The following is an 11773-nucleotide window of genomic DNA, read 5'->3' as shown; positions in this document are numbered from 1 at the left end:
TCAGATCCTCAACACAGAGTAAGGTTTGACCATAGCTCCCCCCTGGGAGGCTACCAGTTTGGTTTGGGGCACCCCCTTCCCGCCGGCCTGCTCCTGGGCGCGTCCTAGGAGCAGTGGGGGGTGAAAGGGCTGGACCAGAGCTGGGACGGAGAGTGGCAGAGGGGTAGCAGGCGCCAGCAGAGATTTATGGCCCACCAGGGCACCCGTCACCATTACAAGTAAATGAAAGTTTTATACATAATATGGGGAAGGGAAAGGGAGGTGGCAGAGAGGAGACCAGAGAGCCACCCTCTCCTTCCGGGAATTGAGAGACGGGTAAAGCAGCGAAAGAAGCGCGGGGCTCGACGCCCGGGAGAGAGCTGGGCGGCGGAGTGCTGGCGCGCAGAGCTCGCCGCCCGGGGAGAGGGCGCGGCCTCCGCGCCCCTCTGCCGCTGTCCTCGCGCTCCTCCTCCGGCCCCGGCGGGGCCCCTCGCGTCCAGGCGAGTCTTCGCTCCAGCGCCCTTTAAGGCGCAGCTTGCGGGGCACGACGCACGGGCTGCCTGGTGCCCGCGGAGCGGGCTCGGAGGGTCGCGGGCGCCTTGAACATTCCGCGCCTTCCTCCTCTTCATCGCTGAGGTCGGTCACCTCCACGTCCTCCGACTCGCCTTCGGAGACAGGCTCCCCCTGGATCTGTGCTGGCGTCCCAACCCCTCAGCCCGCGGCGACGCCACTGCTCTGTCAGCGCCGGGAGCCTTCTCCCCCGCTCCCTGCCGGCGTCCCAGCGTGGGTGGCTGGAGCTTTAACTTGAATGGAAAAGAAGAGGCCGAGGAGGGGACCAGTGGGGTCTCCGGTGCCAGGGGCAGCTGAGGGCACTTGTCAGGGCGCTGGGGCTGGGGCACCACCAGCCCAGGGTAGTGCAGGAGAACGCGGGGGCTCAGGTGGTGGTTGCAGACGCTTTGGGTGTGGGCCTGCAGGTACTGTTGCATGTCCTCAGGGCTGAAGAGGAAGCGGGAGCCCCTCTCAGCCACTGGGGTACATGGGGACCAGCGTGGGCAAGGATGGGTGGGCGTCATGGCAGAGCTGATGAGAGCTGAGCTGATAGCAGGGAGCCAGGCCCAGCCAGGGGCAACACAGGGAAGTGGCTGAGGGGCTCAGGGCCACTCAGAGGCTGGGGGTAGACAAAGAAGATGCCAGGATCATGGAGCAGGCCAGCTAGCAGTGGTCTGTAGAAGACACCGACCTCTGGAGTGGCTGGCAGTGGGCCTTGGATTCCTCTCCCAGTGGCTCCTCCAGCTCTGACATGCCGTTGCTACAGTCACTGACTGAGCCTCGGCTCAGGTGGCGGGCCACCACAGTAGATAAGAGGGAGAATGAGGACAAAGAGCTGGCTGGTGGTGTGGGGGACAGCACCTTGGAGGGCGTTGAGGGAGGGAAGCAAAAGTGTCTGCCACTGGACTGCACTGGTGGGGCCTCTGGGGCACTGCACCCCCAGCCAACCCCAAGTGGATGAAAGGGTAATTAACCAGGACCAGTTTGTTGAAGTTGAACTTGTAGGTGAACTGTTTCCCCTCGGTCTTGTGCAGAACATAGTTCGTTGTAATAATAGTGCAGGGCCCAGCTAAGCTTGTCATAATTCGTCTGGGGCTTTGCACTTGAGCATGCCCCACAGCCAAGCTACCTCATCCGGGTCTTTGATGATGAATTTCCCGCAGTCCCCCTGCCAAGTGGTGACACCCTGGTACTCCTCCTTCAGCCACAGCTCCAGGATAAAGCGCCACAGCTGGGTCTGCCTCAAGCCAGGGGATGACTCCAGCCTGTAGACTCAATTTGGGAAGGCAAACCCTGTATCTGCTGGGTTTTTCATGCTGGGGGGCCAGGGGCAATGCAGGGACTCCAGGCTGCAGCTCACTGTGTCTGTGCTGCCTCTTCTAGTCCTTCACCTGTCCAGTGCCCTGGCTACCTCACCCGGCCTCACCTCTCAGAGCCTCTGCCAACATTATTCTTGGAAAGCATTATAGTAGTTATCCATTGCTGCAATACCAATTACCCAAAAACTTAACTGCTTAAAATAACCAACAGTTATTAGCTCTCAGTTTCTGTGGGTCAGGAATCTGGGCACAGCTTAGCTGGGTGCCTCTGCCTCAAGGTCTCTTAAGGGTGCTATCAAGCTGTCAGCCAGGGCTGCAAGCTCACCTGAAGGCTCCACTGGGTTGGGGGAACCTGTTTCCAAGCTCACTCCTGTGGTTTTTGCAGGATTTGGTCATGACATGGGTCTCCCTACAGGGCGGCCTGCTCAACTGGCAGCTGGTTTCCCCCTGGGGTGAGTTATTCAAGAAAGAGCACACAAGACAGACCAAGTGTTTTTATCACTTAGTCCTAGAAGTGACATCCCATCACTTTTGTCTTATTCTATATCCAAGCCACACTCAAGGGAAGGGGATTACACAAGGGCACAATTAGCAGGTGGCAGGGATAATTGGGGCCTGTCTCAGAGGCTTTCTACTACAGGCATTGATTAGATGGAAAGGTAAACCACAGTCCAGAACTCTTGACAGAAGAGTTCTGCTATGGAAGTGAGGAGTAGCACAAAGGATGCTCCATGCCCAGAAAGGGGAGTGCCGGAAGCAGCAGACCAGGAGCAATGAAAAGGATGATTAGGCTGAAGTGTCAAAGCAGCAACAACCCAATGGTTTGACCCCTGCACAGCCTAGAAAGTGAAACAATAACCTACAGAATGGGAGGAAATATTTGCAAATCATTTATCTAATGAGGTTAATATCCAGAACCTAAAACTCAACAACAAAAAGATAAACAATGGAATTACAAAAGATGCAAAGAACTTAATAGATATTTCTCTGAAGAAGATGTACAAATGGCCAACAACCACATGAAAAGATACCCAGCATCATTAGTTATTAGAGAAATGCAAATAAAAACCAGGAGACATCACTTCACACTTCCTAGGATGGCTATTAAAAAGGAAAAAAAAAAAACAATAAATAAGTGTCTGCAAGGATGTGGAGAAATTGGAGCTGTCATATATTGCAGCTGGGAATATAAAATGGTACAGCCGCTGTAGAAAACAGTTTGGCAGTTCCTCAAAAAGTTAAACATAGTTGCACCCCTGGATATATACCCAAAACAATTAAAAACAGGTACTCAAACAAATACGTGTACATGCATGTTCATAGCAGCATTATTCACAATAGCCAAAAGGTGGAAATAACCTGAATGTCCATCAACAGATGAATGGATAAACAAAATGTGGTCTATCCACACAGTGAAATAATATTCAGCTATAAAAAGGAATTAAGTACTTATATATGCTACAAAATGGATGAACCTTGAAAACATTATGCTAAGAAGCCAGAGACAACAGGCCACGTATATATGATTCCGTTTACATGAAATATCTGGAATAGGGAGACAAAAAGCAAATTGGTGGTTGCCAGAGGTTGGGCGGGGGGAGGGATGGAGAATGAGTAACTGCTTAATGGGTATGAGGTTTCCTTGTGAGGTGATGAAAATGTTTTGGAACCAGATAGAGGAGGTGATTATACAACACTGTGAATTTACTAAATGCAACTTAATTGTTCACTTTAAAATGGTTGATTTTATGTTATGTGAATTTTACCTCAACTGAAAAAAAAAAAACTAAAAAGGGCTTATAGCTAAGACCAAGTAGAACCATATTTCAAATGAATATAATTAGCATTGTTAGATAAGGAATGATATAATCTCCATAAAAAATAATTAGATAGTTATGAAAAATAACAATTAGAGATCTTGGAAATAAAAATTATAATTGTTGCGGGCCGGCCCCGTGGCTTGGTGGTTAAGTGAGCGCGCTCCACTGCTGGCGACCCGGGTTCGGATCCCGGGCTCGCACCGACGCGCTGCTTCTCTGGCCATGCTGAGGCCGCGTCCCACATACAGCAACTAGAAGGATGTGCAGCTATGACACACAACTATCTACTGGGGCTTTGGGGGGAAAAATAAATAAATAAAATCTTTAAAAAAAAAAACAAAAAAAAAAACTTCCAAAAAAAAAATTATAATTGTTGAAATGCAAAACTCAGCTTGTTTTGTGTTCTTTCATGTGATGGTCAGTTAGGTGCTGCCACAAGAGGAGACACAGAGGAGGTAAAGGAAACAAAGTTTATTATACTCACTGGTCCTAGAGAGGGGGCCACCACATGCCCCTCAGGGTCACAGAGGAAGCTCTGGGTATTGGTCAAGTGGCAGAAGATGAGAGGGAGGGGAAAGCTTAGGCCACGGTGCTAATTGGAGTTTCTGAGGGAAAGGCAAGGCAGGGCAGGACACACAGTTTGGGATCGGCTAGTTTGATTAATTTCAGCAGGCTCTAAGCTATAGGGGTGATCCCAGGCTGCCTGATACCTGGTCCTGGGATGATTAAGGCAGAGGAATGTTGCCTCCTGGGGCATAGGGCCAGATAGGGGAGGCATGGCTCTGGATTGGTTAGTTTGCATATCGAAGGCATGCTCCAGGTTCAGTCCTGTGCTATCTCTAAGAACTGGCTAGCTCTGGAGAGGCAGTCTTTCTCCAGTTTGTTTGTTTGTTTGTTTTAAATGTCAAAACATCATAATATACAGAAAAATTTTTTTAAATTATATATGTATTATCCTGATCATCTGAAGAATTCCAGAACACTTCTATTGAAGATTAAATTAGAGTTGCATTATTCCAGAATTTAAAAAGGGATAAAGAGATAGAAAGTATGAAAGAAAAGTTAAAAACGTGGATAATAGACACAGAATATCCTAAATCTATCCAACAGGAGTTGCAGTAGGAGAGAATAGAGTAAACTAGTCTTCCCAAACTTTAGCATGTATACAAATCAATGAGGATCTTATTAAAACACAGACTGTGAGTCAGTGGGTCTGGGTGGGCAATGCTGCCGGTCCATGAACCAGACTTTAATAAAAATTCTCCAGGGCTGGCCCAGTGTTGTAGTGGTTAAGTTCACACACTCCACTTTGGCAGCCTGGGGTTCACCGGTTCAGATCCCAAGTGTGGACCTACACACTGCTCATCAAGCCATGCTGTGGCAGCATCCCACATACAAAATAGAGGAAGGTTGGCACAGATGTTAACTCAGTGACAATCTTCCTCAAGCAAAAAGTGGAAGATTGGTGACAGATGTTAGCTCAGGGCCAATCTTCCTTACCAGAAAAAAAAAAAAGAGAGAGAGAGAGAAAAAAATTCTCCAAAGCAGAAGACAAGTGTCCTCAGGTTGAAAGGCCCTTCATGTGCTCATTAGGATAAATCAAAACACACACCAGGACAGGTTATCACTAGATTTCAGGACTCTCAGAGCACTCCAGACCCATTGAATTGGAAACTGCATTTTAAATTTTAGGACATTAAAGATAAAGAGAAAATTCTAAAAGCTCCCAGAGAATTAAAAAAAAGGATACCTACAAAGGACTAAGAATCCTATTGACATCAGACTTCTCATCAGAAACACAGGTGACAAGAAGACAATGGAGCAATATCACAAAAGTGCTGAGAAAAATAACTTCAAATCTGGAATTCTATACTCAGCCAAAATATCACCCCAGTATGAAATTTTCAGTCATATGGGATTCAGAATTTTATCTTCCACAGAATCTTTCTGAAAGAATCTTTGGAGGAGATACTCCAGGTAGGAGGTAAAAAAATGAACCTAGGAGAAAGTAGTCTGGAAGAAAGAAGAGGGATATGAAAAGCAAGAGTAATAAAAAGAAAAATTGGAGTGATGTCAGCATCATGGCGGAGTGAGTTGTTCCTTTTGTCTCTCCCATCTAAGTTACAACTAAATGGACATTCATTAACCAGCAAAAGATTCCCTGCACAGCACAACAGGATGTCTGAGAGATCCATGCAGCCGTGTAACTGAAGATGGGTGGACTGCATCCTCAGGATGCCGTGGAACTAGGTGACCCCTCCCCCTCCAGTGGCAGTGATCTAGGTCTCAGATCCTCACACAGTGGCTGGCATGACTGTAAGAGGAGGTGGGGCCAGCCCAGTCCATGTGAATGCTTTTGGAGTTGTAGCACAGAGGCCCAGCTGGCTCATGTGTGCATGACCTGCCAAGTGGCTGTGGCTAGTGCACAAATGCAGAGAAGTCCTACCAGCAGAACTTCTAGCAGACGAGGCAGGATCAGAAAATACAGCTCCTGTCCCCCCCCACCCCCCAGCAGTGGCAGGTGGAATCTGTGACCTGATATTACCACAAATGCCCTGGCAAAGGGTCACTTCATCAAACACCATAAAGAACTACATTAAGGCTTCAGGGCAGAAAGAAAATGAGGTCTCCAGAAACCAATCCTGAAGTCACAGAAATTTACAATCTAAATGACAATGAATGCAAAATAGTTATCATATAGAAACTCAATGAGTTACAAGAAAATTCAGAAAGACAGTTCAATGAGTTCAAGAATGAAATTAATGAGCAGAAGGAACACTTCACCAAAGAGATGGAAACTCTAAAAAAAAAACAGAAATTTTGGATATGAAGAACACAACTAATGACATAAAAAATAATCTAGAATCTATAAAAAATAGAGGTGATGTTATGGAGACAGAATTAGTGATTTAGAGGATAGAAATCTAGAAGTGCTTCAGGTGGAGGAGGAGAGAAAACTAAGGTTTTTAAAAAATGAAGAAATTCTTTAAGAAATATCTGATTTAATTAGGAAAAGCAACATAAGGAGTATAGGTATTCCAGAAGGAAAGGAGGGAGAAAGGAGTAGAGAGCTTGTTCAAAGAAACAGTAGCTGAGAACTTCCCAAACCTGGGAAGGAGCTAGACTTACAAGTACATGAAGCCAATAGAACTCCTAATCACATTAATGCAAAATGACCTTCTCGAAGGCATATAATAGTAAAACTGGCAAAAGTCAGTAACAAAGAGAAAACATTAAGGGCAGCAAGGCAGAAGAAAATAACCTGCAAAGGAACTCCTATTAGGCTTTCAGCAGATTTCTCAGCAGAAACCTTACAGGCTAGGAAAGAGTGGAATCATATATTCAAAATACTGAAAGACAAAAACTTTCAGCCAAGAATACTCTATCCAGCGAAACTATCCTTGAGATGCGATGGAGAAGTAAAAGCTTTCTCAGATAAACAAAAGCTGAGGGAGTTCATAGCCACTAGGCCTGCCTTACAAGAAATGTTGAAAGGAGCCCTCCCATCTGAAACTAAAAAGCAAAGGTTTACAAAACCTTGAGCAAGGATATAAATAGACAGAATCAGAAAATTGCAGCTCTATATTAGAATAGGTTAATAAACACTTAATTATAACATAAAGGACAAAAGGAAGGAAAGCATCAAAAATAACTATAAACACTTCAATTTAGTCACAAACTCACAACACAGAAAAGAACAATTTGTGAGAACAATGACTCAGAAGGCAAAGAGGAAAGGGGAGGAACCTGCTTAGGTTAATGCAGATAAGAGGCTATCAGAAAAAAGGGGCTGGCCCAGTGGCATAGTGGTTAAGTTCACTTGCTTTGCTTCAGCAGCCTGGGGTTTGCAGGTTCAGATCCTGGGTGCAGACCTACACATCGCTTATCAACCCATGCTGTGGCAGGCGTCCCACATATAAAGTAGAGGAAGATGGGCACGGGTGTTAGCCCAGGACCAATCTTCCTCAGCAAAAAGAGGAGGATTGGCAACAGATGTTAGCTCAGGGCTAATCTTCCTCAGCAAAAAAAAAAAAAAAAGAAAGAAAACAGAGTATCTCATCTATGAGATTTTTTTATACAAACCTCATGGTAACCACTAAACAAAAAATCAGAGCAGAGGCAGAAATCATAAATAAAGAGAAAACCATCAAAGAAAACTACCAAACTGAAATGGCAGTCAGAAATACAAGGGAAAAGAAACAACGGAAATATAGAACAACCAGAAAACAAGAGATAAAATGGCAGTATTAATCCCTCATATATCAATAATCACTCTAAATGTAAATGGGTTGATTTCTCCAATCAAAAGACACAGAGTGGCTGGATGGATTAAAAAACAAGACCCAAAAATATGCTGCCTTCAGGAAACACATCTCAGCTCTGAAGACAAACTCAGAGTGAAGGGATGGAAGAGGATACTCCAAGCAAATGGCAAGCAAAAGAAAGCAAGTCTTGCCATACTTATATTAGACAAAGCAAACTTCAAGATAAAAAAGACAATGAGAGTCAAAGAAGGGCAGTATATAATGATAAAAGGGACATTCCACCAAGAAGACATAACACTTATGAATATATATGCTCCTAACACAGGAGCACCAAAGTATATAAAGCAACTATTAACATACCTAAAGGGAGAAATTGACAGAAACACAGTAATAGTAGGGTACTTCAACACCCCACTTACATCAATGGATAGATCATCCAGACAGAAAGTTGACAAGGAAACAGTGGCCTTAAATGAAATACTAGACCAGGTATATATATAACATTCCATCCAAAACGAGAAGAATACACATTCTTCTCAAGTGCACACTGAACATTCTCAAAGACAGACCACATGTTGGGAAACAAGGCAAGCCTCAATAAATTTAATAAGATTGAAATCATATCAAGCATCTTTTCTGATCATAATGCTATGAAACTAGAAATCAACTACAAGAAAAAGACTAGGACATTCACAAATATGTGGAGACTAAACAACATGCTACTGAACAACAATTGGATCAATGAAGAAATCAAAGGAGAAATAACAATACCTGGAGACAAATGAAAATGAAAACACAACATACGAACTCTTATGGGATGCAGCAAAAGCCATGCTAAGAGGGAAATTTATAGCAATACAGGCCTACCTCAACAAAGAAGAAAAATCTCAAATAAGTAATCTTAAGCTACACCTAACAGAACTAGAAAAAGAAGAACAAAGCCCAAAGTCAGCAGAAGGAAGGAAATAATAAAAATTAGAGCAGAAACAAATGAAATAGAGACTAAAAAACAATAGAAAGGATCAATGAATCTAAGAGCTGGTTCTTTGAAAAGATAAACAAAATTGACAAACCCTTAGCCAGACTCACTAAGAAAAAAAGAGAGCAGGCTCAAATAAATAAAATTAGAAATGAAAGAGGTGAAATTACAATGGATATCACAGAAATACAAAGGATTATAAGAGAATACTATGAAAAGCTATATGCCAACAAATTGGACAATCTAGAAGAAATGGATAAATTCTTAGACTCATACAACCTCCCAAAACTGAATCAAGAAGAAATAGAGAATCTGAATAGACCAATCACAAGTAAAGAGATTGAAACAGTAATAAAAAATCTCCCCAAAAACAAAAGTCCAGGACCAGATGGCTTCTCTGGGGAATTCCACCAAACATTCACAGAAGATTTAATACCTATGCTTCTCAAACTCTTCCAAAAAATTGAACAAGATGGAACGCTTCCTAAATCATTCTATGAAGCCAATATTACCCTGATACCAAAACCAGACAAGGACAACACAAAGAAGGAAAATTACAGGCCAATATTGCTGATGAACATAGATGCAAAAATCCTCAAGAAAATATTGGCAAATTGAATACAGCAATACATTAAAAGGATTGTACACCATTATCAAGTGGAATTTATACCAGCAACACAGGGATGGTTCAACATCCGCAAATCAATGTGATGCACCACATTAACAAAACGAGGAATAAAAATCACATGATCATCTCAATAGATGCCGAGAAAGCATTTGACAAGATCCAACATCCATTTATGATAAAAACTCTCAATAAAATGGGTAGAGAAGGAAAGTACCTCAACATAATAAAGGCCATATATGATTGACCCACAGCCAACATCATACTCAATGGGGAAAAACTGAAAGCCAACCCTCTGAGAACAGGAACAAGACAGGGGTGCCCACTCTCGCCACTCCTACTCAACATAGCATTGGAGGTTTTAGCCAGAGCAATTAGGCAAGAAAAAGAAATAAAAGGTATCCAAATTGGAAAGGAAGAAATAAAACTCTTGCTGTTAGGGGATGAGGATGCTGTTAGGTGGATTCTAAAGAATCCACCAGAAAATTATTAGAAATAATCAATAACTACAGCAAACTTGCAGGATACAAAATCAACTTACAAAAATCAGTTGCATTTCTATACAATAATAACAAACTAGCAAAAGAGAAGTCAAGAATAGAATTCCATTTACAATCACAACAAAAAGAATAAAATATCTAGGAATAAATTCAACCAAGGAGGTGAAAGACCTATACACTGAAGGGGGCCGGCCCAGTGGCATAGCGGTTAAGTGTGCGCGCTCCGCTGCTGCGGCCCGGGGTTCGGATCCCGGGCACACATGGATGCACTGCTTGTCAAGTCATGCTGTGGTGGCGTCCCATATAAAGTGGAGGAAGGTGGGCATGGATGTTAGCCCAGGGCCAATCTTTCTCAGCAAAAAAAGGAGCATTGGCAACGGATGTTAGCTCAGGGCTAATCTTCCTCACACACACACACACACAAATTAAAAAAAAAAAGACCTATACACTGAAAACTATGACATTATTGAAAGAAATTGAAGAAGACATAAAGAGATGGAAAGATATTCCATGCTCATAGATTGGAAGAATAAATATAGTTAAAATATCCATATTACCCATAGCAATCTATGGATTCAGTGCAGTCCCAATTAGAATCCCAATGACATTCCTCCTGGGAATAGAACAAAGAATCCTAAAATTTATATGAAACAACAAAAGACCTCAAATAGCCACAGCAATCCTGAGAAAAAAAGAACAAAGCTGGAGGCATCACAATCTCTGACTTCAAAATATACTACAAAGCTATAGTAACCAAAACAGCATGGTACTGGTACAAAAACAGACACACAGATCAATGGAACAGAATTGAAAGCCCAGAAATAAAACCATACATCTACTGACAGCTAATCTTTGGCAAAGGAGTTAAAAACATACAATGGAGAAAGGAAAGTCTCTTCATTAAATGGTGTTGGGAAAACTGTACAGCCACATGCAAAAGAATGAAAGTAGACCATTATCTTACACCATACACAAAAATTAACTCAAAATGGGTTAAAGACTTGACTGTAAGACCTGAAACCATAAAACTCCTAGAAGAAAATATAGGCAGTACACTCTTTGACATCGGTCTTAGCAGCATCTTTTCGAATACCATGTCTGACCAGGCAAGGGAAACAAAAGAAAAAACAAACAAATGGGACTACATCAGACTAAAGAGCTTCTGCAAGGCAAAGGAAACCAGGAACAAAACGAAAAGACAACCCACCAACTGGGAGAAAATACTTGCAAATATATATATCCAACAAGGGGTTAATTTCCAAAATATATAAGAACTCATACAACTCAACAAAAAAAAGACAAAAAACCTGATCAGAAAATGGGCAGAGGATATGATCAGACATTTTTCCAAAGAAGATATACAGATGGCCAACAGACACATGAAAAGATATTCAACATCACTAATTATTAGGGAAATGAAAATCAAAACTACAATGAGATATCACCTCACACCCATCAGAGTGTCTATAATTAACAAGATGAGAAATAATAAGTGTTGGGGAGGATGTGGAAAAAAGATAACCCTCATACACTACTGGTGGGAATGCAAACTGGTGCAGCCACTATGGAAAACAGTATGAAGATTTCTCAAAAAATTAAAAATATAAATACCATATGATCCAGCCACCTCACTATTGGGTATTTATTAAAGAACATGAAATCAACAATACAAAGAGATCTATGCACCCCTGTGTTTATTGCAGCCTTATTCACAGTAGCCAAGACATGGAAGCAACC

At 42.8% G+C, this 11773-nt stretch overlaps 1 pseudogene; it reads right to left on the bottom strand.

The window, feature by feature from the left end:
- LOC101408987 (ETS domain-containing transcription factor ERF pseudogene) lies at positions 1 to 1843 on the bottom strand (annotated as a pseudogene).
- Positions 1844 to 11773: the final 9930 nt, after the last annotated feature.

Source organism: Ceratotherium simum, chromosome 17 (assembly GCF_057802395.1).
Source record: "Ceratotherium simum simum isolate JZ-2026a chromosome 17, ASM5780239v1, whole genome shotgun sequence".
NCBI classification, from domain to species: Eukaryota; Metazoa; Chordata; class Mammalia; order Perissodactyla; family Rhinocerotidae; genus Ceratotherium; species Ceratotherium simum.
The sequence above is the reverse complement of the archived record's forward strand: the minus strand, read 5'-3'. Positions and strand labels throughout refer to the sequence as shown.